Source organism: Falco punctatus, assembly GCF_963210335.1.
Source record: "Falco punctatus genome assembly, chromosome: 1".
NCBI lineage: Eukaryota > Metazoa > Chordata > Aves > Falconiformes > Falconidae > Falco > Falco punctatus.
Window position 1 is genome coordinate 8,850,367 of NC_137580.1, and position 22,666 is coordinate 8,873,032.

A 22,666-nucleotide genomic window follows, 5' to 3' on the forward strand; every position below is an offset into this window, starting at 1 on the left:
GAAGTTTCCTAAAATACTAATGGGAAAGTACTAGAGGTGAAAGGAGAGGCAAGGTGGATATTTTTTCTTGTTGTTGTTTTTACAGTACTACTATTAATCATTTGAGGAGTAGTTGATTATTTTCTGTTTATATACAAAAACTTGAAGCTTGGTTTTCATTCTCAGATCTTGGAGAACTACCCTTATTATTATTACCATGATAACACTGGTCAAAGACTGGTCTGATATTGCCCACAGTGGTACAGACCACAAAAGAAGGGACCAGAACCATGCAAGTTACTTAATGCACATTAGTAGAGCCGTAAATACTGTTCCTGGTGGTACATGTACAAGAAGGTCATATGAGGCAAGATTAAGTGACAGTACAGCATGCATAGTGGAGAAAAATGGGATAGTTACAAGAAGGGCAGGATACATTTCTTGGTAAGCTCTGATTTTAATTAATTCACATGATTACTAACAGGTCAGTTGCTGTATCATAGTCTTTATGTATCTTCCATGGAAATTGTCCCACATGATTCTTCAAACATGATTTAAGAACTAAATAACACTTTTGGAAATCTATTTAGAGATATTTTCTTTTAAGTTGCTTTAGAATTGCTAAATCTACCCCTTTGCATATGCCAAAAGACACCAAAGCTTTAGTTCATAATCCTGGGCAGAACAGGCATTTTAAGTCCATCCAGGAACCAAAGCCATGGAGTGAGGGCTCAGTAATCAGCGCACAATCAGAGGGTTCAGACTTCATTGCCTCTTAATTAGTGAGAGAACAGTTTTTTTAAAAGATATTCCTGGGAAGCAGGAGAAATGGTAGTAACCCATGGAATGAACCTGTTCATATATAGTTCAAATAGTGTGAACAACTCATTTATTTTAGTGGCTTTGTCAAACCGTTACTATTCCTCTTCTTCATATATTCAAAGTATAGATACATATATTTCAGGGGAGGGAGAAAGGAAAAAAAGAAAGCAAATATATTTGCATGCATAAATTATAATAAGGTCCTAATTCTGCAAACATTTATGCATGTAAGTAATGCACACCACTGGACAGGGACTAGAGTTGACTGAAATATTTGAAAGTATTTTAAATACAATTTGGAATGAAGAGAGTACTGGGAAACATAACTGTTTGAAATCTTCTGTTTCAAAGAGAAAACTGGGATTTTTCACAATATTTTAACCAAAACTGTTATCAAGACATCTATAAAAGTAGTTATTGACTTTTACCTTTCCTATAGTATTTACATGTGTGATTAAGCATACTGAAATTACAGTCAATTTTGGATCTTGCCATATTTCAAAAGGAATTCAGAACTATCGCTAACTTTTTGTGCTTCAGAAGTTCTAGAGGGTGCAATTCGTGTAACCAAAATGCTTATAATTTACAAGTTTTTCAAGATAAGAATCAAAAATTGAAATCAGTGAGAAAAAAGAGCACTATGATAAAGTAGAACAGTACAAAACTGAAAAGATGTATTTCCTTCTTGTAAAGGAAACCCTTTTTTATAGTATTAAGAGTATCACTGATGATAATTACATTTTTTATTCTGACATGATTAGCTTGCATGTTGTGAAAAAAATTAGTCAACGGCGGTTGAAGAAGCAGCTTGTGATCATACTAAATGTGCTGCAAAGATAAAATATTGAATTAATCCATCAAATTATCAACAATTCTGCTAGAACATTTGTGGTCAATAGTAATATCCGATTTCAGGTAAAACTCAACTAAACCTTTCGGCTAATTGTGTTTAAGAGTTCTGAAGCTGGAAAGAGTAAAGACCTCAGCTCACTTTTTGAGAAAGATGACATTTTAGCACTCAGCTGAAATTCCCCTAATGAACAGAGAAGAAGGCTGGTTTCACACCAAGTCTCTGGTGATAACTCAGCTGAAACTACTGGTGCTGACTCTTCCGGCTGGAGAAAATCAGGATCATTCCCAGAGGCCAAATCTGCCCAGAACTAGCACAGAGGGTTGGCATTTGGCACCTGCACTTATTGTGAAGTGTCAGAACTGCACAGCACATGCTGATAGTGGCCATCTGCTACGTACATCGATATCCCAGTGAAGGTCGGTGTGGGGGACAGCCCTGGTTTTCAGCCCTGTGATTTGAATGACAGAAGCAGAGTTCTGTCTGGAGCCTGAGCAGTTTTTATGCTCTGAAATTGGATGTAATTTCTGTTTGCTTCCTCTTCTCTGTGTATGGAGACATCTTGGTATGTGCTGGTCTGTTTGCATTAAACAAGAAAAGGTTATGTTGAATATACATTGAGAATTGAAATTCCTATACTGTTCAACTTATATTTAGTGCTTTGCTTGGTATTGGTCACATCAGCATGGAATGAAAAGCTCTTAATATAAACAGCCTATCATATGTTTTTTCCAATTATGCAGGGGTATTTTGAACCTTTGCAATTATTAGTCTTGTTCTCCCATTCAGGCCCCTCATATATCTTTGTGCTTAACAGCATTGAATGCTGTGATGAAGAACCATTTTAAAATTTTAATTCTGCTTTGTAATTTCTACCATGCTACCCTTCCAGTAAAAATACTGATTGCTTTAATCTTAATCTTAAAAAAACCAGAGCTATCAAGGAAAATGTTTCCTTTTATTATTTAAAAGTATTATTTTTACTTCATCCCATGTTTTATAACTTCATATTTAAATATAACCTATAAAGAAATATAAAGAAATGAGGAGGAGTGAAGTAACAAGTAGCAATCTGTAATTCTAGATTTAGTACAGACTCTCTGTATCTCTTTGAACATAATTTTACTATTTTCCCATCTGTGGAAGAGGATCAATATCGGGTACCTAATGTTGGACATCTAGTGTTCGATATCCTGTCATGTGCAAAAGGGGACACACTAAATGTATGGAGCCAAGAATCCATTGCTTGTCTGATTTGTGTTTAAAGCAGCTAACAGTCCTAATTGAAAAGAAAAACTTCATTAATAATCTCATTAATAATCTAAATGAAATCATTATATGAGAAAATCTGCTTATAGGATACTACTTTTGCCTGGTGTCACACTCACCCCCAGGTGCCCTCCTGGCCCCCAGGCTGGCAGCATCAGCCTTCCTCCAGGCTGGGTGTGGGGAGGTTTGCAGCAAACTGCCACTGTCCCAAGGACATCTGCAGAGGGGTACGTCTGTTGTGGTGGGTCCTTGCTTCCTCGTTCTCAGGTGTGCTTGGGCTTATCTGCCCAGAAGTATTGCCAGGCTAATGTGCGTTACGGAGTCAAAAACGAAATAAATTCCCCTTGCGTGAAGTGGAAGACAAGCTGAGCACTGGAGCAGATAAAATTAAAGATATTTCGACCAAATGAAATAAATAAATGATACCTCTGCAAGAAACCTAGAGGTCTTTGGGACCTGTGGTAGAGCTACCCCAATGAGACATGGGTTTGACCTCATGTCTATATTAAAGCTAAAAGCAAGCTTTCAGACTCTGTGTTTACTCCTCCAGCTGTTTCATTTTCCTAACTCTCTTAATAATGTTGGACAGCTACGACTAGATTTAAATTTAGGGATAAACATCTATAGACTTCATATGCATAGGAGCAGAAAGGGGAAAAAGAAAATATTTCCATTTGGGGGGGGGGGGGAGGGGCTCATAAGACATCCTCTCCAGAACAGAGGACCAAAGCATCCCTTTACCTTGAATAACAAAAATCATGTCATCTTTAATTAAGGACTTCCCCTGTGAGTTTTCTTCTTACAAAAAAAAGAAAGAAAACACTTTGCAAGACTTTCAAAGTAATGATAAGCCCGTTGCTTATTATCAAATAGTCATCAGAAGTGTTCTCACTGTGTTAGCACTGGATTAAAATGGATTTCTAACAGATTCTTCAATTTAACAGGGTCAGATTAATTTAGTAGAATAAGTGTTTCAAGGCTTCCAGTATCCTTGTAGGAACTTTCTGCTTTCATTAATTGCTGCATTAATTGCTGAATGGAAAAGATTCATTCTTAAATAGGCTCTGTTGCATTATCAAAAATATTCATTAACATTAATTTTCATAGCAAGTGAATTTCAAAAGTTCCATTTCTGAGAAATGAAATTTGAAATTCCCATGTCTATTTGCTACTGATATTCTTGTGGGCATCAACCCAGGAGGGAAACTGAAAAAAAGATACCGTTGCCTTACATTATCAATCTAATGGAGCAACATAGAATGCATACTGAATTTTAAGTGTCACATACTTTTTAATCTAGAAAATAAAATAAACTAGTAGGCTAAAGTTATTCTAGAAGTGTTTCTAGAGAACACTGTTTAACTTTTGGGTATTTACTTCCTCATCAACAATGGATTGCTTTCCCCTAAAGCAAGAATGCAACTTTTAGCTTCTTTAGAAACCACAGAACATTCTTTTCTGTTAATTTTAGCAGAGATACTAGTTAAATCATATTAAGAGCTAAGGATTTACTATTCCTAAGAAACTAAGAGGAGACGCACTTCATCTATTACAAAGTTAATCTAGTTGGTGTCTTGTCACTGACAGTCGTTACTCATGGCTACCTAGGGAAGACTATGAAGACAAGACAAGGGCAATACAGCCACCAAATATTCTCCTATCCTCTGAAAAGCTACAGTTCAGGGAACTTCCCTGAGATGCTTGAAAATACTTCTATTGTTTTTAATGACCCTCAACTGTGTTTTTTCCTTCATGAAATTGTCAGCTTGGTTTCAAACCTATGTTGGCTCTTAATGCTCACAGCATTCTAAGCAAACACTTCTACAGCTTAATTGCTCATTATGTGAAGAATGAGGTTCTTGTATTGAACGTGTTCTCTGCTAGTTTCTTTTGATGAATCCTAGCTGTAGTTCCTAAAGCTATGCAAAATATTCACATAAATTAAGACTTAATGAGCCATATTTCTCTCTAATATTTTAGTGAGGGTATATTACCGCTGCTTTCTCAACTAAGAAAAACCAGAAAAGTGTCTGCCTTATCTAACAGAGGAACAAACTGTAAATATTAAACAAAAAGAAAACCGACGACTCTAGATTTTCAATTTCTCAAACACTGTTACCAGAAGTACTAAATATTACATGTATACACATAGAATATAAATAAAAGTCTTCACCATCTGTTTATAACTATGACAACATCTTTAAACAAATTCCATTTCATAATGTTACACAGGACCCCATGTCCTATGTGCCTCTGAGTCCACAGGGAGATTCACAAACTTTTGTTTTCATAAAAGCTATATGCTAAATTATGCCTTTAAAAATAAAGTTATATTGCAAAGGTAACATGTCACAAAAATTAGGAGGAAAATGGTGACAAAATACCCACAGGAACTTGTGATACATTTTTATTTTGTTGTAAAGAAGATAAACGCTTTTTAAATGAAATATTCAGGATAAAGTGTCAAAATAAATGCCAGTGAAAAGCAGAATACTATGAGTAGTTACAGAAAGACACATTCAAGTCGTCCTAATGCTTTATTCTCCCGATATGAATATGGCTTTCATTGCAATCACTGTTTGAATAGTGATTTTGATATTCATTGGCTAAGCAGATGTAAATTCCATCTTGTTTTGAACATATTCCTAACCTATCACATCATATAAATTGACTTAGTGCTTCTGCTGGAAATCATCTTTAGTAATTTCTCCATCTAGAGGAATCAGATGTAAATTTTCCAGTTCCAAGATTTCTCTCGTGCATTGGCTCTGAACACTTTTCTTTACAGTAACTCTCTGTCCTAAACATCAGCAGCTCCTAACTCAGTTCCTTCTGTAAAAGGCAGCAATCAAAATCAGACACATCACAAAGGTAATTGCAGGACTTTGGCCAAGATTTTGTCTGGAGTGAGGGAAAAGATTTTAATTTTTTTTCTCCAAAAGTATCCAATCATGTATGTTCCTTTTTTATACACACACTCACACCAATTCTACTGTAACTATTTAAAAGCATATTCAGTGCAGTTTTGACCTAAATGTAAACATATGAAATTTGGGGGATAATGTTCCATTTTGTTCTTCTTAAGTTTAGTCTCATCTGCATGCTCTCCTACTAAACACCACATGCCTTAATTAATTTTAGTTCATTTAATATTTATCTAAATGATTTCCTTCTCTCCTAAACAAAAGGTTTGGTTTTAAATTCTGTTAAAAAAATATTTTGTAAAAGTTCTAACAGACTGTAAAGAAACAGTAATAACAGAGTTGAATGTTCGAACCTAATTGAAAATAAGAATCTTGATGTTGAAAGAGGGACATTAGACCAGACAGAGAAGAGCTCAGTAAAGCAATTCTTGGTAAGGCCTTCTTGGTGCATTAAAAGAAGCTGTGCCTGAGAAGAGGCTTTGTGTAAAATTGCCAGATATTGGTAGTGAATGTATCTCTGATTCACTACAAAAAAATGGGTAAAGGAACCTGAAATACTTTCCTTCTTCACCAAGCAAAACTTGTTCATTATGGAAAAAAACACCCAAACCTACAGAGGTGATTTAGTGGATGCAGACATTTGTAATTTTTTTCTCAAAACTGGCCAGTTTCTCGTTAAGCCCCATTTTTGTGGTGCTGCTTCTCTGACTCATTTTCATGACACAGCGCTGGCCATCACCTTGAAGCAATGGACGAGAGGAATCTGACATCTTTAGTCAGATTCACATCAAAATAGAAATATAGAATTACCAGAAACACATTCACTACTTCTACCTCCATCAGCTTGAATGTTTTTCAGTTTCGTTTGTATAGATTCTATTAAAAGTAGGTGTTACAGAAAAAAAAAAAAAAACAACACCTTGAAATCTCTCACAAAATAGTTAAAAACAGGTTATTTGAAAGCAAAGTTGTCCTACGCAAGATTACATAGATGGATATAGGTCAAAATATGTTTTCTTTTGCTGTTTTTCTTACTTCAGTATTTGATCATCTATTTCAAGCACCACTTTAATAAAATTCCCTCTCATTTTCCCCCTCCATTTTTGTTTTCCTTTTCAGCAACTTGAAAAGAAGTTGACAATGATAAACAGTGAACTTTCATTTTTCTTTTAATGTCTTCAAACACAATTCTTTCAAATATATACATAGTCTTGATCCTTTACTTAATTTTAAGAAAAATACATGTTTTGTTCTATTTCACTTTTTTTTTTTTTTTTTTTCAAATTTCAGTGAAACAGACTGCAGACAATTGGATTGATTTTTAAATTGGTCACATATGCCTAAAGTCTTTAAGGTATCTCTTGTTAAAGTTATGTATATGTAAGAGATTTCACGGTTCATGATTTAATGACAGTTTCTCTCACTCTCAACAAAGTCAGTAATAACACTTAACAATAGGATCCACAGGCACTGCTAATACCCACTGCCCCACCTTATTTTTTCATCTTTTCCCCTTTTCTGGAATGACCTGCTGTACAACATCTCTTCATTCTCTCAAAGAGTGCAAATATAATTACATATGCGTACTAACAATTATAAATCCATGCTACCCTTCTGCCTCATTAGTCAGAAATCTGAGGGGGAAATGCCACAATTAATATGGCTTAAAACTCACTTGGTCTGATTTTTGTCAAGTTTTAATCCTATTACTTCAAGTGATTATTAATTAGCATTATATGTAGCAATAACTCTTGCATAAATAAATAAAATGCAGCTGTCTGTGACCCTTTGAAACACATCAACTCTCCTAAATTATGTTTTCTGCTATTACGTATGTTATTAACTTTGATTTTTCTGGTTAAACCACTCATCATGATATATTTTATGCTACCACCATGCTGCCAATAATACAAAGTGAGTGCTTTTTATATAAAGCAGTTTTGGCAATGTTTCCTTTGAATATTGTTTATTATTTACATAATAATTGTCCCTCCAGGTTGTTGTTCTAATCAATATCCAAGACTGTACATGAACATATGAAGAAAGCTTTGTCCCAGACAGCCTTCATTATGAACAGTTAAATGTAGTCATCTTTGGCAGATTGGACTGCAGTTGCAGGAGTGTAAGGTGAGTTAACCAAGGACTAAGATTTCAGCCTTGTTTGGGACTTCAGAATCATTCAAACCATTAATGATAAACATTTATTTAATTATTTTTTTTCTCCCCAGTGGCAACCCAAGAATTTGTTTGCCCATTTCAGACTTCTGTCATCTCAAACCAATGTTGGTCACCCGGGTGATTTGTGGCCTGCATGAAGCAGTTAACTGAAGAAAGACAGTATCTCCTTGGGAACTGGAAGGAAAAAAAATACACAGTACTTAGCACATATTTCTGTGGACACTGTTTTCTCATGCAAATTCAACAGGTTTTTACAAATACCAACATGTTAATATAGCCAGTCTTGACACTGCAAGCATTGCATTCACCTTCCTTTTTGCTCTGCCACCATTTACATTGCTGCACACTCTCCCCATTTGCAAAATCAGATACAAGTGCCATCAGTTTCTTTATGAATGCAGGTTGGCCTCCCTCTTCAATACTGGTAACGAAGTCCTACATTTTGTGTCATGAGATCACACAAAAAATAATGGTAAAAAAGCTGAAGAAATTTTGCGAAAAACACTTTCCCATATGCATAGACACTTACATATATAGACACATGCCTATCATTTTAGCATTTTTCTCATGCTGCTTTTGTAATACTGATTCTGTGCTGGGCATAAGAAAATATAGTTGCAAGACTATGATGCAAAACTTTCATATTTTCATTAGAGACTGTGATTAATATATTCAGGTTCAGCTTTCCTGAGGCCTAATACACATTAAACACATTGTTCCCTGCATTTCATTGTTCTGGTTGTGACTTGAATATAGAGGGTGACTAATAAATAGTTCTGGGTGCGCATATGTGGATCAGATGGAAATCCATATGCTTTAGTGATTGTAAAATGTATTTATATTAACAATTACTGTATTAACTGTCAACATTGACTCAGATTAGAGGCTAATGAATTAGAACACTGTTTTAAAATATGATGTAAATGACTACACAGAATAAATAACCGGATTTCTTTTCAAAAAATCGTTCAAAACACTTGAAATCTATGTTTCAGATGCTAGCTCTGGTGTATAGTACCTGAAAGTTAGTACAAATTTGTAGTGCAAATGTAAAATGTTTTTTCTTTGAATTTTAACTATTTTTTTTTTTTTATGGTATGTGTCACAGAGAGTGGGAAAAGACAGGCTCATGAACAGACTGAGAAAGGCAAACCTTTTACGGTGTAACACTGCATGAAAATGTCACCGCAGTTCTGTTTGCTAAGTGGAAAATGACTACGCAAAGAAAAATTCAAAGGCGAGCAGTATGTGTTTGTTTCCTTGGTATAAGAGAAACAAATAAACAACCACACACCCCTGTGCTTCCTATGGGAGGGATGTGGGACAGGAGGACAGCCCTGCACGTCTGCCTTTCCACGCGTGCCGTCCCGTGCCATGCCCACCAGCCCACATCCAGCCGGCACATTCTCTGTGTATATGGTTAGCTCTGCTGGCAGAAATAGAAACTGCTCATAAACCCTGCCTTCACAGAGCAGGAGGTGTAGGCATCACCACATCTTGAAATTGATGATCTTCCTAAGCTAATTCATTTCAGTAAAACAAGGATGTCATGGGGAAATGACTACCTGTTATTTGTTCTCCTGCTGTTTAAATAAAGGCTTCAAAGTTAAAACGTTACTAAATTGTGTCATTATTATGGATTTTTAATGTGTCTTGGATAACAGCATAAATCTAAAATTATATAATCAACCACCTTTACATGCAAGTCATTAGAAGGGACTTTAGGTGTATTGCATTTTCATTTAGGGCCAAAATTTATTATGCTTGTGTGATCTTCTCCACAAATGTCTCTGTGGGTTTAGGCTGGAAAAAGGAATAGTTTGGTGTTCCACTTCAGTCTTAGAGACCTGACTCACAACATTCATACAAGACAGCTATCGCCAACTGTCATTAATTAGGTATACTGGTTTTGGGGGTGGTTGCCCTTTGAAGTCATTCTCCTAAGGAGCATTAATGACATCCCAATTATCTGGCTGTTGGGCAATTGTGAGTAACAGAGTCACACCCAGGCTCTGGCTTCAGGAGATCTGCAGAATATGAAGGACTGTTTGACCTTGACAACATCGTTTTAGTCTGTGTGGGGCAGAAAGGAAGGTTTGGGTGGTTCAGGTAAAAGTTTCCACCCTGTCAGCTGTAGGCACAATTCAAAGGCTAACACAAACTAAAAGTAAATGAGTAGGTATACATTTTGAGATTTGTTTTCCTCCAAATTTATCTAAATTGCAGCCAATTAAACAATGGTCACTTTCTCGGTGTGTTCTGCTTCTTGAACAGGTCAATCATTTCTTCATCTTAAGCTAGACACAAAAACCTTTGTCTTCCCCAAATCTATTATTTAATGCACTTAGCTGTGTAAGAAGTGACAATTAGCAATGATCCATGGAGCCAGTTCATCGTTCTAAATCTGTCTCTTCACTGTTTTTCATGGATATTCAAGCGCTGAACTTCCTCACGTTTACAATACCCCTTTTCTAGCAGACCCTGCAATGTTACATTTGGTTAAAGAAGCTGATTTCCAATAAATTACATTTTCAGGGACTTCAAGATGGAAATCTGAAAAGACAGAACGCCAAACAGAAACCATATTTACCTGCTTTAGTACAAAATCAGACCAATACTTTACTAAGATTTTTTCCTCATTTTTACTAAAACTAAAGATGCTGAAAACTTCAGAACTTGCATAGTTCGCTCTGTGGGCTTCCTAATCTCACTTTACTGTTGTAAACTTATGCAACTCTCAGGCTGGGATAACTTTGGTCAAACAAATGCTAATTTATCCTGTTGAAAATTAATTTGGTAAAAGCACAATAGAGACTCTTAGGACAAAATAATAATAATTAAAAAAAGTAATAAATTACTTGAATTTGGTTCTGAAGCTGTACTTCTGCAAATTCAAAACACAGTCATTGAAATGTTTTCTCCTGCACATTTCCCACTATTATTCTAATGCTAATAGTAAAAGTAAGAATCTGTTTCTTGTAAGTCATTCTACTGTAAAAGCATCTTATGTGATACAGGAAGGCTCAAACTATTAGATATCGGTGAACAAATTCTTGTTAAACACCTACCTTGAGATTTTCAGTAGCCTAGTACAAAAGGTAATATTCACAGTAACATTTTTGAGTCCCTTAGATCCTTTATGAGGAAAAATGAAATCACTGTAAAAGTGTTAATACGGAAGGTTTAACATATTAGTTAGAAGTTATTAATTGCAAAATTAATAACAGTACAAGCAATGTAAAATAATAATCTGTTTTATGAGTCTTATGCACCGGGTGGGTAATGGCACTGGGGACAACAGAGATCTCAAAATCCCAGGGCCAATTTATCTGAGTTCCTAATCTTTCCTTATCTTCAGTGCAGCCTTACAGTGCTGTCTCTCCAGATGCCATAACCAATGTTTTGAAAGGTGTCAGAGGGATTCTTGGGCAAACTGGCCTGGGAAGATAATCTGTTGATAGGTTTCAGAGTCAGATGTGGATTTTTTGTATCAATGGCAAGTCAAGAGAGAAACCACTTCTTAGTGGTACGTGTAAGTATGTGGAGCTTTAAAAAAAGGAAAACACTGTTCTGGTGCTGCAGTAAGTTTATTTGGTATGGCAGATTTTAATTTCGCCCACAGCTTTTCTGAAACATATGAGAGTCTGATTCATTAAAAAATAAATTATTTAAATTTGTCTGATATCAAAGTAATATTCCATTATTACAAAAATGTCTAATGAACCAAGAAATCATTTTATGGCATTTAAATACAGCATGTAGATATTTAAATAGCAGCTAAGCAACAAAAAGCTGACTTATGAGGGAATGAACCTGGGCTTGTCCAACAGCTCTGATGTATGGTAGAGTATCCAGAGGAATAGCTGGCCATACTGATCCCAATATACTGGTATTATGTACTGGTATGCTGTGATAAGTCTGGAACACAGCAAGAGGTTTCATTACCCAGAGAGGAGGAAAATATGTCTACAGAGTGGTCACTTTTAGCTATTGTTTCAATTATCATCACTTTGATACATAGCTACAGATGTGGTATTGAGAAAGCCATCCAATACTCAAAGAACTTTTATACCTCTTAAATCCACATCTTGCTACACTCTGATGATGAAGATAATGAGTAGCCTAAAACCATGTCAAAAGAACTGCACTTTTAGTCTCCACATAAAGATGGGGGGGGGGGGGGGGGGGGAGAGAGGGGATAATTTCTAGTTTTCTAAATGAAGGAATCCAACTCGTAAAAGAATGCTAAACAAGAGTAATTTCTTTATATCTGCACAGTCTTCAGGAGTGCTTTTAAAAAAAGTGAAAAGTTAAGGAAGTTTTCCTTACGTATTCATTAACAACCACAAGATCTGAGTCAGAAATGTGCACAATTCTAGCACCAGTTAAATTCTTTTCAATTTTCCTGCCCTGGAGGCTATATCTAAAACACCTTAAAGCTTCTGTCAGCAAAAGCATGAGAGGTCAAAGGAAAATGTTAGATGGTAAGAAAGGCATTCTTGGCAGCAGGGCTCAGCAGTATTAGACAAAAGAGTGACAGGCTATAGGAAAAGAGGAAGGACAGGAGAAGATGTATGGAAAATTTTGGGACAGATTTTAAGTTCTATATAGTTGAACAGAGGCATTGGCTAGTTACATTTGTGGTTTCTTTCAAGTTTCACAGAGTTATATGAGATCTCTAAAAAGCTGTTTACTGTCAAACCACTGGAAATATTTTTGTTTACTAACAAAACCATCACAATATTTTATTGACTTTGTTTAGGCTTAGAGTGCGTACTCATACTCAAACCACACTTATACCTATCCACATGTAGATACCTTTTACGTCACTCATGTGAGAACTTCAAAACAAGGGTAGCAGAATGATTCTTTTCCTGTGAACCAAAAGAAATATTTCCCAATTTCTTGGACAGAAGTGTCCAACAAAAAGGCATATATCCATGGAGTCCTAATAGGTAGGAAGTTGACCTAGAAAGAGAGATTTCAATAGAATCATTCATTCATTAAAACACTGCTGCAATTTAAATTGTAAATTTGGTTTTACAATTAAATTGGTTATCGCTTAGTAGGTCAGCACAATTCATGGCTGTTCAGCCTTACCAATACTGTTGTCTTTCTGTTTGTTACTAACAGTAATAAAACTCATAGAAGTAGTAAGGCTCCACCATATTTTTAAGTTAAAAAGTTAAGAATGACCTTGAAAAGGTAGATAAGGTAGATAGATGATTTACTTGTGATCCTACCTGGTTCCTCTAAATTTAGGTCTGTGATGCTCAACCAAGGAACTTTCTGGCCTGACAACGGTACCTCGCAGAGGTTGCAGGACTGAAGCCTTAACCTCTCGCTCGTATTCCCTTGGCGTTCAAACATGGATGCTAATTCTCTCTGGCTCTGCAATATTCTCAGAGGGAAAACATCTCAAGACTAATAAATGTCCTGAATTAAGTATTTAGATTAGCTAATAGCAGTTTGTCTTTTGTGTTAAACAATGGTAAAGAAATCTACAAACAGTTCTGTATTCACACAGTGTACATCCATTATTTAAAACAACATGTGAAGGTGAGGACTAGTTTTTTATATGTTTAGAAAAATTTCAATCACTTGATAACAAAACCAATTAGGTCTATGGGATCTTCTTCTGCATACTTACAGGAACATCTACTAAGACTGTGAATTAATGAACCAGAATTTATTTAGGTTTGGCTTGAACACAACATTTGCTTTTGCATCTGCATGCATCTTGTTCTGTTTATACTACTTTACTTAAAAGGTCTAAGACTCTTTAGATTCATCCCTTGGTATTCATATGGCAAAGTGCAGCTTCTATTTGCACCTGAATAAATGTGAGACAGTGAGCTGATTATTTCTGACAGTCGGTATAGTGAGAAGCAAACATACTGACAGAAATCCATGTGCGGCACTAAGAAATGAAGAAGAGCAAAAGGTAACCTGCCTGACTCAGTCATAAAGAGATAGCCAGTCAAGGTACTTTTACCAAATGATAAGCAAAGGATACTAAATTAAAATATTACTTTCAAATAACCACATGATCATATACGTTAAATAAATCAAATGCTAGTAGCAAATAAAAATTTCCTCAGGAACCAGTACTTTTAAAGTATGCATGCAACTCCTTCATGAGATGACAGTGAGAGATAACACTTACTTAATACAGTGTATCTGTTAGTGCAAGAAGAATGGCATTTTATTCTAATTATGCTTTTATAAAGTGATAAAAATAAAGTATGCCTCTGCTTCTGCATGCATATTCCTCTGTTTACAGTAGCTTGTTAAAAAGGACTCTGACTCTACAAATGCAAAGTTTACTCTCTCATCAAAGTCATATGCTTTGTGTTTATGAAAAATGCTTATTCTCACTGCAATATTACCAGCTATGGCAATTTTGAAACACTGAGAAAATGTAGCTAAAAAACAGAATCTCTCCTTGGACTTGGAAAAAAACAACTAAAAAAAAACCCCAAACCCAAAAGTAAAACTCATGCTGTGTTTGTTTCCATCTGTGATAGCTTATAATGCATTTTAACCACAGGAATCTTCCCATCATGTATTAATTATGGTCTACAGATAAAATCATTATCATTATGTAATGAAAAATGTGAGTAAATTACTTTTAATATCATGTGAGTAGAAATTCAACAGAAGCCATGCAATTTTTATATCTGTGTTTCTTGTTATCAGATTTGCTCCTACCTGCTGTGGACATCATTTGACATTTCTTTTTCCTTCATGACAAACAAACAGAGATTTACAGAAAGGTCTCTCAAAACAGTCATACATCTCTCTTGTGTATATTAAAGAATACCACGTCAGCTCTCCACATATGATCTCTTGCTGCCTCTGTTGTCCTTTCTCTTGTAAGAGCCTTGGAATTTCTACTTGTGCTCAATTGCTCTACTTGAGTGGATAAAAAGGCTTGGCAAGCAGGGCTCAGTTAAGCATTTCTAGAGCTTTTGCTAAATAAAACTCCCTTTCTTCAGACAGTCTGCAAAAAGACTATTGAGTGCAATTCTTCCAGCCAATATATTCTAAGTGCATATTGATATACGTATGTACTATTTTTGAAAATCCCTTGCTTAGAAATTTGCCTTGATTTTACAGCTTTAAGAATCCCTGAAGATTCCCTGATTGGAAAGGGCTCAATACATTTAACATGAGACTGGAAACTCAACATTGATGTTGCTGAACATCTCCCAGCAGACGCAGGAATAAAGTGGATTCCAGAACAAATATTGATCAAATATCACAATTAAGTGACACCTTTATGAAATGTACTGTAACTGATTACCACTACTATGCGGACCTGGCAGCACAAAAGTGCAGGGAGGCCGTCTCTGCAGTAAGGACACATTCAGAGGGGAGGCAAGGAGGCACTTCTGTTGGTCTGTACATGCCAGGAGCATACATTGGTCCATAATGAATTTTAGCAATTGGTCCGTAGGCAAGATAATACATTTTACTAAAGTATGTGGTGACACATAAGAAGGAAAGAATATGGGGAGGACCTGCAGCAGATGAGACTAGGTCTTTCAGAGCGTCCTGCATCCCTGTGCTCTTCTGCGCTAGAAAAAAGGAGGTATTTGCTGCAGCAAATGATCAGTTTTGCCATGCTTCGAATGATAGCGGCACGGTGTACTACGTTACATAAGGCCTGACGATATAAGCTGATCATGAAACATTAGCTTAATTACATGCTTCTATAAGAAGTTGATCTCCTGAAGTATATAATTTGCCTTCTTTTACCTGGCTAAAAAAAAATCCTTTCATTCTATATCCTGATATATTCATTTGTGCAAGTGCATGGGTACACTATACAAAGTACACAGAGAAACAAACATTTCTGAACAATCACAAGAGCGAAACCAAGGCTCTGCATAACCCAAAAAGTGAAATTCCGGATGCTATTGAACCAAAAAATCCCAGACAAAGAATGCTTACCAATATTACACTTCTGAAGAGCTCCTCTGCTGTATGCCTGTCTAGTTACCTACCCTACAATCACTTCACTGCAAAAGGTTAAGGAAGGTATTAACTAATAAAACAATTAATTTCCTAAAAATAGATTAAAGTGATGCTGAATTAATACAAACATGGGGCCAGACTCTCAGCCAAAACTGAGTTCCTTTGCCATCAGTCATGGGTGATATGGAAGACTCCTACCCGGCAGAAAAAATTGCTAAGCTGTTTTTTGGCCCTGTTGGAATCCAGGGGGGGATTTGCCATTAACTTCTTTTTGGGCCAGCATGCCCTTTAAAAGATTTTAAAGATCTTCTGTCACACAGAAAGCCCACAGTGACATGACACAGCATTATCCAGTATATCTCACATCTCCACTGCCTCTGTATTCAGGCACTCCAGGACAGAAGGTACTTGGGAAAATGTGGCAGTAAAAAATGTACAGAAGAAGACCTGATTCAAAGCATGGAAAATAAACCAACCATGTGAAGAAATCCTCTTTGTCATAACTTTTCAGAATAAAATTAAAGATGAAACACTTGCCTGGCTCTGCTGCAGATAGTTGATAAAATATTGTTTTAAGAGACCCTAATCACATGACTACAGTCATTATAACATAAATTGATTCAGAAGAGATTTAATTAATTTAATGCATCTGGCTGTAATTATTATTCTGCATTTATTATGTAGGAATTTTATTAGCTTAATGGTTTTATACATTTATCAGATAGTCACTGAAGAAAATTTCAGTTACTCATAAAGAATCTGAATAAATCTGCAATGACTCTTTTTTTTTTTTTTTTTTTAAACAGTTTTATTGTAATGATTTGCTATTTTGGCTCTTACCAGTCATTACAAATTTCTGCTACTTTATTGAGAAAAAGCTCTATCCAATATCCACTAAAGTCAATAAACAGATTCAATTGATTGCATTGCACTGTAAATTGTGTTTAGAATATCTTTATAATGCAACAATTCCTCCAGTGTTCAGCTGTAATTCACAAGGATTGCTTCCATTTTATTTGTTTTTTAAATAAACAACTCATTTTAACACTTAGTTTTAGAGTAATCATCCATGCCTTTGACAAACCTTGTTTATTTTTATTTTCTCATTGCTCTAAAGCGTGCCTGCATCTCTTTTCTAGACTTACGTATGAATGGTGAAGCCCCGCAAGTTCCGTCATTGACGGCCTTTGACATTTTAAAATTTGGTTTGGCTTCTGACCAATATAAAAATACATAAACTTACTCTGTAAAGGGAATGTATGCATTTTAAAACTTTGAAAAAAAAAATCAGAGATTTCTAGCAAAATAATAATTTAAAATTGATGTTATTTATTGCAGTAGTAGCATTCACACTATAAAAAGTTGAAATACATTTTGATTTGTTCCAATGAACTTAGGTGATCTTAGTCAAATGTCATTGCATGGGGAGAGTCACTTGATAAAATCATGTCCTTCTACCCATCAAACTTACTTCTGACCCCAGGCTCTACATGACCAAAGACTACAGCTTCCATAAGCTTGGTAAAAAGTCATTTCCGATATCTGCAGGACTGTCTGACACTCTCCCGCATGTCCTTGTGACATGCCTATGGAAAGCAAATAAGAGCTAGGGAGTATGCAAGCTGTTGAAGCTATGAGAGGAGGCACCGACGAGTACTCTCTGTCTCTGTGGTTGTTTCGCATTCACTGCTACAGAAAAGCAACTTGTCTTTTTGTGGACGAACCTTGCCAGTTCATCACCAGCTTGGCTTTACTGCTGTAGCACAGAAAGGTAAATAGCGTTTTTCAGTTAGTAGAGCTCCATTGCATTTTGTATCCAGTGCACGTTCTGTTTTGACTCAAAAGCCAAAAATGGCTTAAAATGGGGTTTTGTAAAATGGTAACAGTTCTGAGGTCTTTCTTCCTCTTAAACATGGTTTGGGATTTAAGTTTACTTAGAGAATTAAATGGTTCTTTTAGAATGATTTCTATTTAGACACAATTTAAAGCATTAGTAATTTTTAGACACAAGTTTTAAGTGTACTTCTGATGTAAAAATGGGTTTATTTACATGCAGATGAACTGCACAGCAATCTCATCCTTTGCAAGTTACAATTGTTATAGCCAAGATTAATTAATTAGAAATATTAAAGTTAGGATTAACTCTTGGACTCGATTCAGAAATCATTGGCAAGCTTGTGGCTTTGGCACAGAAATAATTTTGATTTTTAAAAGTTAGCATTATACTAACAATAAGTACTTTCAAAAATCCAAATGACTTGGAAGGTGAAAAGAATAATATTACAAAACTTATATAAAGTAAGTTCTAGATCATTCCAGTTGGGACAGGTTTTGTTCATCTGTTTACATGTTCTTTATGTAGGGTAAATTGTTTTCATAAAGCCATTATTTTCATTGTGTAGCCCTTCATCCTACTAACAAGAGTCTTTTTAAAACCCTTAGTTTCGTGGCTAGATGTTGAGGGGAAAAATAACTCCACTCTAATGTAAACAAGTCATAGAACTACTGGAGATTGCTTCTAAAATGCTGTAATGCAGAAAGTCAGATAGAAATGATTCAGTCTGGACCGAGATTTCATTTAGATAGGTTTTCCCAAGAAGACACTTCAGGGAGATTCTCCCTAAACAACAGTTACTGGGCATATTCTCATACCTCCAGCATTAACTTTCTCAAGCACGCGATGTAAGACACATCAAGAGGCGCTTTTCCCAGAAGAATGCAAACACTGACGGGATCAACTTCCATCTTGGAATGAAACTGCCTGGTAAAATCATAGCATTATAAGTATGACCAAGGAAGAGAAAGAAAATAGGAATTTCCAGAAAGAAACAAGGGAAGAGGTGGAAAAATTGCTTCTTGCAGTGATAGACTGACTGGCTGGCAAGATTACTAAAAGAAATAAATGTAAGAATGAATAAAGCAATCTAGTCGAGTTGCTATCAATGTGTAATACAAAATATCACAATAAAATTTAAATATATGCTTTTAATCTCTAAGATATAGTTCAGGATTTAACATATCCAGGAAAACTGAAATGTATAAGAGCAAGAAATTGCTGGAGTAATTAAATCACTTCTGTTACTAAATGGGTGAAAACCGGAATGCAGTAGGAATTACTGAGTATCCCTAAAAGGAAATGAAGGAAATAAAGAGAAAAAACAAGAAGATGAGGACATTTTATTTTTCAATTTTCCTTCTCATGAAACCTTACAGACAAAGAAGAAATGCTTTGAAGAAAAGTCTGAATTCTAAAAAGACAGATCACAGATGGTGATTTTTGGAAGGTGAGTAGTGTTATTTTAACCCCTTGTCTTTTCTATTAGATTGAAACTAGATAAGACTTCTCCCTTTTGCCTCGACCAATCACATAACAAGTTCTTATGAAAAGTCAAAGCTTTCACTCAGAAGGAAAGTCAATATTCTTCATCATTCAAATCAATGTAATTTTAGCAAATAGAAACTCATTAAGGATTTTCTGTCTCTTCCATTTGTAGTTTCTTCAGAGTAAGATAACCAACAGATGGAAAGCACCAAAGGAAGAGTCATAAAACATGCAATTCATAAATGAAAATATCTAATTTACATTTTCATGGAAATACACATGGTGAAACTTAAGATACATTATTATGTACTGATACCAATTAGTACACATTTATCTTCTCATTTCCAAAACGAAGGTGTGTGACAAAAATTTTGTTGAAGTCCTGTCGGGGCACAACGACTGTATAAATATCCTATTAAAATCCGTCTATCAAAACAGCCAGCCTCACAGATGCCTCAGATTAGCCTCCCTCTTGGTCCTGAACAACTTTCAATGCTACAGCTTAGCATGTTGTGGCACCATTTGCCTTTTACATGTTAGCAAAACCCCCCAAATATTAAAAAAAAAATTATTCATGTCTTTTTTACATTGATCAATTAGCTCTTAGAATGAAACATTTTGTTACATAAAGTATGACAGGTCTTAAAAAGTTCAGAATGTCAACACAGTGGAAGAAAACTATAAATTAAGGCCAAAATATGACTTTATACCAAACCTGACTTACCTAAATGCCAACAACACTGCAGAACAGTTTGCCTAGTATCAGGAGTAGGAGTCAGATTCAGCCCCTGTGTCCTCCTTGGTTGTGTTACCTGAGCTGGACTACATTTTTTAATAGGATAATACTATGAAATAACAGTCTGAGCTTGGTAGTTACTACAATCGGCATGTGTGATATATACTTCAGCTGAATTACCCATTTCAGCTGTGATCTAGAGTTGAAAAATATATTTTAAATCACATAAAATTAGTTCTGTATCTATTTAAATGTCTGAAAATGTTTTCTCAAATAACAAATAAAATGTCAACCCTTCTACAACCCTTCAAAAAAAATTGCAGCTTCATTTGGTTTAAGCTGAAAAACACTGACCTTACTGCTTGTAATAACTAAGCAGTTATTTACCCCTTGACCAAACACTGATGGTCTGGATTGTTAATGTGATTTTTTTTTTTCCACCAAGGGTCTTGCATCTCCTTTTCTAGTAACAGTGACTTCAAAAGCTGCGCCTCCCATTGCATATTGCCCTGCCTCTTCCACTCTCCTTCGCCAGCACACCCATGTAGGGCCAGATGTAGCCTGGCATAAACAGCGTTACCTTACCTGGAATCAGGAAAGTGGTGTTCTTGACTTCAGAAGGATTAAGGCCCTTAACCCTCAGAGCATTTCAGTTTGTCTGGTGCTGCTGTAACTGCATCCTCTGGTTGTTTCTTCATTCTGGATTTTTATTCCTAGCATGGTCTTAAATATTTCTTCTAACTTTAGCCCACATACACTAACATAGAACTAATTTCCTTCTACAGTCTTATTATTGCACAACATTTCAGTTAAAAAAATTTGGCTTGTATCCTCTGGCAAGGAGAACTGGTGATTTTATGAAATATTATCCATCAACTTAGATAAATTTGTTCATTTTGCAAAAGTTCTTTTTTGCAAAAGAATTAAAATAGAGGCATTTATGATCTGTCCTAAATCATTTTTCAGCACGTTAATACATGGCTTACTATCTTTGAGCAGTCTTATGGAAATTATTATTATCTTGGTTTTTGTTTGCTTTTTACATTCATTGATGCTCAGACCCCAAAGCTGGTAAAAGTCCCAGGAAACCAGTCAGTCAGTCATTTTTGTAAATGCATATGCATGAATTATAATAGTACACTAACTCATAAAGCCAGGAATTGCCAACAATAAAAGATTATATTCACTGTCAAAAAAAGGGAAGAATTTAATTATGCTAGAGAGAAAGAAGTCTCGTTTGTGTACCCCTCCCCTCTGGGGATTTTTAGGTATATCATTTAAATGTGACTGTATCCACCAGCATTTTTTTCTCAGCACACAGGCTTTTTTAAGATGCTGGACTGGGAAGGTACTTAAAACTGCCTGAACTATTCAGTTATGGTATTTCCTAGTGAAGAAAAAATATTTTTTTTTAAAAAAAAGATTATGCTGGCTACCTCTTACTGCTTTTTCCCTAAGGGGTAGGATGCAGAATTTGAGATGACAGCAAGCAGGAGCGCTCCAGCACTGCCCATGAGAGGACAAGAGCAAGTTTGAATTCTCTTTGGTTTGGTCTGCTCTAGGTAATATGAAATATAATTTACTGACAACTTTAATGCAAACATGACTAAACCTTGTATTTCTACTCTTAATAATACATGACTAGACCTCGTATTTCTACACACAATTAATGCACCTTATTTTTACGTATAATCAATTAACATAGTCAATGAAGCCCAAAATATTTGGAATTTTTTGAACCTAGAAATATTACTGAAGCAGCATCTCATGCAAAATGACCACAAGCTCTTAATTCTCAGGAGGAATCATTGAGAGCAGCATTTTAGTCCCGCATACCTCCAGATTTAGGATTAGGCATAGGATTAGGCATTTGAACCTGTATAATGGAATGAAAAAATGGGTATAATATCTTTACACAAACATGATATGAACTTCCATGTATAATAATGATGAAAGACTGCTTTTTCACACACAGCCCATGTCATATCTAGACTTGTACTTGGTCTGATAGGCATTTATTATTATTACTCAAATTTAACAATAAGGTTAAGAGGGCTAGTAGGATTGAGAAATGACTGCTGTCATCTATCTTAGGTACAGAAACAATTTTTAAATGGAAGAGAATTACCATGTGAAACATCACTTTAAAAGAAGCACTTTACTCCCAGGTTCTCTTACACTGATCTTCTAGTCATCAGCCATCCTATAAACAGTATGTTTTGCACTCATAAATGTAACATCTAACAGATCTCAATGTGTATTGCCAACATGAATCCTCTAGAAAAATTGTAAATTTTCAATAAATCATCACATATCAATTATCTCCAGGGAGGCAGCAGGAAAAATGCCAAAGAGAGGTTTGCCTGGGTTTTTTCTGCTAACATTTCCAAACTCCTGATGGCTTCTGGATAATTATTCAAGGCATTCTTAAGAATGTTAGCTTTTTACTTGATCTAATCCTTTATAACATTCTGAAACTACAACAGAATATTTCTTTGTAAACCAAATCACAAAATATCTAGTTAAAAAAATAATATATATATATATATATATATATATATAGGAAATTTTGTGGCTTTCTTAAGAAAATCTTATGTGCTATGTGT

At 35.4% G+C, this 22,666-nt stretch overlaps 1 long non-coding RNA gene across 1 annotated transcript in view; it reads right to left on the minus strand.

Moving 5' to 3' along the window:
- Nucleotides 1-22,666, minus strand: part of LOC308068380 — a 126,798-nt gene that overhangs the window by 19,792 nt on the left and 84,340 nt on the right. The window contains exon 2 of the long non-coding RNA XR_013929946.1: nt 1-22,666. This exon is cut by the window's left edge and continues 19,792 nt beyond it; it is cut by the window's right edge and continues 5,518 nt beyond it. This is a non-coding gene — a long non-coding RNA (uncharacterized lncRNA).